This window comes from Lichenostomus cassidix, chromosome 1 (genome assembly GCF_008360975.1).
Source record: "Lichenostomus cassidix isolate B80296 chromosome 1, HeHo_3.0, whole genome shotgun sequence".
In the NCBI taxonomy this organism is placed as follows: domain Eukaryota; kingdom Metazoa; phylum Chordata; class Aves; order Passeriformes; family Meliphagidae; genus Lichenostomus; species Lichenostomus cassidix.
In genome coordinates, this window is record NC_139479.1 from 22,803,424 (window position 1) to 22,810,776 (window position 7,353).

The following is a 7,353-nucleotide window of genomic DNA, read 5'->3' on the forward strand; positions in this document are numbered from 1 at the left end:
GATCATTAATATTGCTGTAGACAATAAAAAGGCCTTTCAAACCCAGTTACAAAGTATTGGCATTATATCAATTATGGGATTTAAAATAGAATGAATACAACACTATATGAACAAGAAATGAAAAAAAAGTGAGAGACATCCTAACAGAGCTTTATTTTGAAACACATGTTTGTTCCCAGTTTCTTATGCAACACAGGTTCAGGAAATTATTTTATGACCTAATTTCCCCCAACAGCATTTGTTCTGAGGCTTAAGTGGTAAGGAGCTCTGCAGTGCCCCATGCTTTGCTGATTGCAACCCTGGTGCTCTGCAAGTAATGGGGCCCAGATGGGGCCAAGAAAAAATGAAATGAGCTGGCTGGGAAGGGACTGATTTATAGTCCTACTCATTTTCCCTCCCTCTCTAAAACAAACAAAGTTAAGGAAAGGCAAATCTACCTGGCTGCCAGAGAAATCTCCAGCCCATGTGACATGTGTACATTCTTAGAAGCTTCAAAATGGAGCAAATAAATGATACCATCAGATGTGTTCCTCCTGACAGGGAAGACTATTTAATAGTTAGCATAACTGCTGTTACTCTCTTAGAATCATTGTCTTGGAGGAACATCTGGCCTAAGAGGAATAGCAGAGTCAGGTAAGCAGTATGGGATATTTCAATTAAATGGTATTTTCTATGTGTATGGCAGGGCTTAGGCTCTCCCAGTACTATTGTACCTGAAAGGTCTAGTACAGCAGAAGGCCAGCCTGTTCGTGTGTTTCTGTCTTCTCACACAAACTATCTACACAAATATTGCATACTTGGCATATTATGAGTTACTCCATAATGCATGAAATTATGTATGTTTCCTTTAAAATAAATCCCACCTAGATATGGAAATAAATCATTCATACACAAAACCTCTCACACAATTTTTGCTCTTACCACAACTGTTTTCTTTTTTCACGCACACCAAAAAAAGAAAAAAAAATTGTCACTGCTAAATAAGACTCTTGTGTAACTCAATTTTTAGAGGGTATATTTTTTTCATTTAGCCTTCTTCATGTTTGTTGTAAAGTCCAGTGGTGATCCAAGAACAGTATAATTCAGATAAAACTGTTTATGAAGTTACAACTCAGCATGATTGCTTTACCATCCCTCCAACTGCAAGATGGGATAGAGGTTTAAATGACATTTTAAGGTTGGGCAAAATGACAACTAAAGGAATACAGTAAACTGTCTTAAGAATAATTATGAATATACTGTCATACCTCCTGACACACCTCAATTAATGATAATAAATCAGAATCTCACAGTGGTTTATGTTGAGACTTTAAAGATAATCTCATTTAAACCCCCTTTCCATGGACAGGGACACATTCCATTAGATCAGGTTGCTCAGGACCCTTATCCAGCCTGGCCTTGAATGCTTTCAGAGATGAGGCAACCACACCATGTCTAGAAAATCCATTGATCTTCAGTAATATTTGCAAGTTTTAAAAAAATTGTTATGATTTGGAAATCAACTACACATTTAAATATTACTTTATCCTCAAAAGCAGGGCTCTGAAAATGGTGGCATCACACCTGCTCTCTCCAATTTCAGTAATATGTAGAAAAACACATCTCTGATGTTGCTGAAGCTGAGTACTTGGCAAGGTTTCTCTAATTTCACCAAAAGAGTGCCACATAGCTCTCAGGCAGTGATGGCTGCAAACCCTCAGCCCTTGTCTGAAAGTGGCCTCCTAATTGTTTGCAGAAGCTGCTGACAAGTAGGAAGTGGTCATGAACGCATGCTGGAGTGTCAACTTTCATGTGTTAACAACATTAAATATCTTTCCTGCACAATGTAATCTCATGTCATTTGTGCATTTTTGTGCACTGTATTCATGTTGTTTTGTACAACTTCCTAATCTATCCATGAGCCTTTACAATAAGCAGGAGGAATCAACTGTGGCTTTGTGAGCTTTCTCTAGGAAAATGAACTCCCTGGTTAGCAAATCCATGATTTTGGAAGGATGTGGTCCCCTTGCAGTACAACAAGTCTGTGTGTGAGCATTACAAGAACAAAAAAAAGAGATGAGGAAAATGTTCTTTTTAAGATCAACAATCAAACTAGTAATTCAATGTTTCAAAAATAGTTAGCTGCTGGCTGAGGACCTATAAAAAATGTTCCAGCAAAGAAAGGTAGCGATACCCTAAGGATATTCATATTCCCCTTCCTATGACAGTGGATTGACTGGTGGCAAAAGAACAATTCCAGTGCAGGGAGAAAGGAATGGCAAGCATAGTCTCTGCAAGAATGTGTCCAGTTCCCCAAAATCATCCAGATGAGGATAGCATCTCACATTGCTATATGCCTGAAAGAGGAGTGATTATTTTGTAACTTAACTATGTGTTCTTTTCATTAAATTAGATTATGAAATCTTAGGCTTTATATTTCCCTAAGAAGAGAAATATGCTCTTTAAAATAAAGAAACATTCTCTGCTGGTTGCCCTCTAACATACTGCTAACAAACCTCACCAGCCTGAGGCTTCTGAGCTGTCAGCGTGGCCAGGTGATTGCTACTGAGCCTGAGGAGTGAGATGGCTGACTTGAGGACCGTGAATGAAGAGGGATTGCATGGGAGAGGTTGGGAGGGGGGGAGGGAGAAAGCTGGATCACTGAGACCCACCTAACCTGGGAAGCTAAACTCTAACCAGAGGCTAAACTCTGTTTCAGCCTCCAGGGTCTGATGATCTGTTATGATCAGGGTCATGGCTTAGTGGTGGACTTGGTGCTGTTCAGGTCACAGCTGGACTCAATGCTCTTAAGGGTCTTTTCCAACTTATATGATTCCATGACCAAAATAGGTCAAAGCAGATGTGTACACCTTAAAAAAGAAGAGCATAACATGTTGCTTTTCTACTGACCCCTTGTTTCCTTTAATAGGAAATAAATACTCAAATCACCCAGTGACAGAAAATCACAGCTGCCCCCAGAATTTAAAAGAGCAAACCACCAGACTAAGCATGACAAATTATTTTTGCTGCAGGAGCATCAGGTTTTACAAGCCCTTGTCCCATTCCGTGGGGAATCTTTAATAATCTGTCATTTAGATTGACTGCTTTGAAAATGAAGCCAGCTAGAGGGTCTGATGCCTCCTCTTTGCCCTTCTACATGGAAGGCCAACAGCAATTGGTGTAATATTTTGTTTTGCCCTGAGCTGGTTTTGTTTGTAACACAAATGTGGAAGAGTGTTATTAAGGGTGAGTGATCTAGCATGACACTGCTCATCAAAACATTTTCACACTCTGCAGGCTATAAATCTATTGTTTTTCCTGAGTTTTGTAAATGATTGCTGTGAAAAGTGAAGAATGTCTGTATAATTTTATTTGACATGTAAACTATGCCATGGGTTCCAAATCTGTCATCATAGCACTGACATCCATCCTTGACACTGACTTGTACAAATGGCAGGTCTCACAAGGAGGAAAATATTTTTTTCTGGAAAGCAGTGCAATTTGGCATTATAGGAAGCAAGTCTTTGTAGGGCTATTCACCAGTCATTAAGCTATGGCTGTCAGCTAGATGTGTTTCCCATGTAAATAAAACTCTCTCCCTGGTGTACTTTTTCCTTCCTGAAAGTGCTGTGTTTAAATACAAATGAATGCAGATAGTGATCACATTTCTGTAAAACGGAGAGGTAGAAGCTCATGAAGGTTGATGGGGAGAAGAGCTGGCTTTCAAGAATTTTGAAGTTTCAGATAAACTTTTTAAAAGCATAAAATTTAGCTGGTTTTGTTTTTCTTTCAATAGAGTTTTGGGGTAAAAATGAATTTCTCTGATCAGAGTGTTTAGAAATTAAAAAGCACTTGTACACACAGGCAACCTAAAACCTCAATACACTTTGTATTTATATTAAACACCAGCACATGCCATGATTCCTTTCCTTAGAAAGGGACTCTACCGAAAATTAATTTTTTTCTTGTAGTGTATAACAAAGAAAACACTGTATCTTAGATAATTTTTGAAGCACTGCATAATTGCAGGGATACCAAGCATTTTCCACTCTCATTGATTTCAAAACCTCAAGGTGTTAGACCCTGAGTATTTCTAAATGGATCCTAAGCTATACAAAAGTCTCATGTTTTTTCTAATGAAAATCCAACTCACTTGTAAACCAATTTAGTGCCCAGGATATCAAAACCTGAAGGATTTCCTGTAAGATTTTTGATCCGAAATGGAAAGAAACATCTTTTCTCTCATCTATACCAAGATTTGAATTGCAGTTCTCACAGCCTTGATCATGGAAATGGTTAGAAAATTTTATTTCCATAATTCCAATGTCTTTAACTCAGTCTGCAGTCACGCCAAGTGTGTTAATACAGTAAGCACCTCAGCACTGACTCTGCCCTAAAGACTATTTTACTCTAATTATATAATGATCTTTAAGTGGAAAACAGGCCATATAGCAAGCAGAATTTTTAATTTTGTCCACTAACATACACAGAGCTCCCAGAATATCAAGTCTTTGTCCCTGATATAGTTTAAAAGGCAAGCTGTTCCACCTTGCTCCTTTCATTTTATTCTTAAAGAGAAGTAATGAGTATCTTGGTTATATGTGAGATTATCTTTCAATTCTGAGTTAAGACCATCTTTCATTAGGGATGTTACTGAGACTGCCATGCATGAAAGGTACCTTATTTTTCCACAGGCTATGTCTGTTGTTTGAGTCTTTCTGGGTGACTTGGATAACAACAGGTAAGGTCACCAGAAATCCTAAATCTCAAACTCCTTTGCAAATGTTCAAGTGCTTCCTCAGTTTCTTGCAAAACCTGTTTTTCATCACATTCTCACACCACAAAGTCAAAAAGGAAAAGCTTTGAAAAGCAGAAAACACTTTTTTGATCTTCCAAAGCTCAGAAGGCTCTTTTTATGTAATTCCAAAATCCCATTGTGGGACATTGGACTCCTGCAGCCACAGCGAGTCCGCTTAGGTCTGACTTGAAGGGACTGTGCCTGGCTGACAAAGCTAAGTAATAATTATGAATATAAACAAATAATTTTACTATATTACTTCTCTAATATATTTGTTTGTGTGCAGTTATGCACATTGGATGTTAGTTATCTGTACTGAGGCTGAATCCTAGCATCTCCTCTCTGCTTTCTGGCCTATAACTTCCCTAAAAGATTTTCTGTTTGACCTAATTTTTCACACATGTGTCGATCCAAGAATACTTAGAAAGAAGAAAGAAAATGACTTTAAAAATCCCCAAGCTTTGAGTTCTTCTGCATTCAATAAATTGTTAAGGGATGTTTACTATTCATTCTCTGCTTCTCATTTATGTACTGTTTATTCTTTCTTCCTCTTTAATAAAGAAATTTCCAAGCAATATTCTGGGTATAACCAAAGTACACAATACAGTCCTTGATCCAAAAGCCTTACAGTCAACAAAAGTTCATATAATATTCATCATATTGCATTCATATTTTCTGCTCTTTAGGAAGGAATGTAGCCTATTGACAGAGTAATTTAAAGTCATCCAAAGGAAGTAGGAGGAAAGAGTCAAAACCAATTATTTTCTTCAATATCAGACAATAATATCTCTCTGGATTTTTAATCTTGTTTGTGAAGAATTCCAATATGAAGGACAGCAGATTGCATATAATGTTACCTAATTTTAAAATAACACATACAGAGCTCAAACTGAATATAATAAAAGAAAAAATAATATTGATACTAAAAAAAGACTCCCAATTTACACAGGGAATGAAAGAATATTTCAAAGATCTTTGAAAAAGGAAGTACTCCCCCTTTTCTTCTAACCACCATTTCTTTTTCCCTTTACCCTCATATTTGTCACCTGCCAAAAATGTTAAATCTTTATTCAGAATGTAGAATAGGTATACTTAAAACTTTGTTAATCTCAAATAGATTAATTGGAAACTGATGTCTCCTTGTTCATCTTCACTTTGGTAAGGCAACGTGGTGAACGTTAGCTGCTCAAAGCAAACCTGTTTCACTGCATTTTTGCCTCTGCCTTCTATTCCTGTGTGAATTACTGTAAACTATTCTTTTTCTTGGACATTCACACAATGAAATTTTCATTCTTACAATGCCAGGAGGGGAAAAAGTATTGTAATTTGGCTCAGAAAACAAGATTTATAAAGAAGAAATTTGTTACTTAGTATGTACCTTTTTGGACTTGGAGGTGGAATAGGCCTTTGGATCTCTAAATTTCAATGGCATATGACAATTTACTCTTGGTTGAGATGTGGCCTTTAGCTTTTAATTTCCAACAGGATGCACTAAATAGTATAATATCATTTCTATCTTACTTCAAGTGATAATCATAAATCTTTAGTGACTTTAATATATTTTGTAGTCAGATGTAGAATGCTACAGTTCCCTCTCAGAAGGTGGGAAACAGGTTAATGGAATTGGAAGATAAAGAAGTGAGTGGTTGATTTGACAGTTGCACAGTGTGCAACTTTATCTAATACCATATTAAATACATTACAGCTTTTATTTTATAAGATCCTGAAATGCTGAGCATGAACCACGTCCTATCAGTAATAAAGGATACTGTATACCCCAGAACTGCTGAAGAAGACGTTTGGTATGCCTTTTTCACTGATTTATTGTTTCTGCTCTGGAAAATATTACTTGGAAAAGCCAGTCTCTAGACACTTTGGAAACACGAGGATATTGGAAGGGAGGCAGAGGAGTGGGTCAGTGCTCTGTGCTCCGAACGTGCGAGAGTTTAATCATGCTCTGAGGTTTCACCTCTCCTAACTGCAAGCAGATGACTTTTCAGCAGCTCTTCTCTGAAAAGGGCCTTCGGTGCTACAACACCAGCAACAGGGTCATTGACCTTGAAACAGCAGTGACAAAAATTCAGTAATGGAGACAAGATCCTCTGTACTGGTGGAGGAAAAAGGCGCTGAAGTAAGCTTGGTATTACCTGTGTAAATTTGCTTCTGAAGTAAGTTTTTTGCCGTCACTGTATAATTATCTCTAGATTTACCTCCAGCAGCTCTGTTTTAAATTGTTATGTTTTCTAAAACTTATTTTACCATAATACTACATTAGCAGTGTCATAACCCAGCTTGAATTTAGTCAAGTTTTCCTCTGTAAAGATCTCTTTTCAGATGTCTAAACTACAAATTAGTGAGGAGAAAAAACTCTCTGGGGCATAAAGGGATAAAATTCAACTTACAGAATCTTCAGTCTGGAGAGTTTTTCTTTCTGAACTATTTCTTAAAAGTAAAGAGAGAAAAAATAGTTTGAGTTTGAAGACTACATATACAGTAAATTTTTTATTCCAAGTCTCAACTTGGTTGACTCCTCCTATCAAGCAAAAACAATAGGTTTTGATATGCTCAATAAGCAT

At 37.0% G+C, this 7,353-nt stretch overlaps 1 long non-coding RNA gene across 1 annotated transcript; it reads left to right on the forward strand.

Annotated features, from left to right (window-relative positions):
* Positions 1-216: 216 nt before the first annotated feature.
* On the forward strand, positions 217-6,576 carry LOC146444322 (uncharacterized). Its single transcript, XR_014848715.1, has 3 exons — positions 217-633; positions 4,674-4,720; positions 6,483-6,576. It is a non-coding gene; the product is annotated as an uncharacterized LOC146444322 (long non-coding RNA).
* Positions 6,577-7,353: the final 777 nt, after the last annotated feature.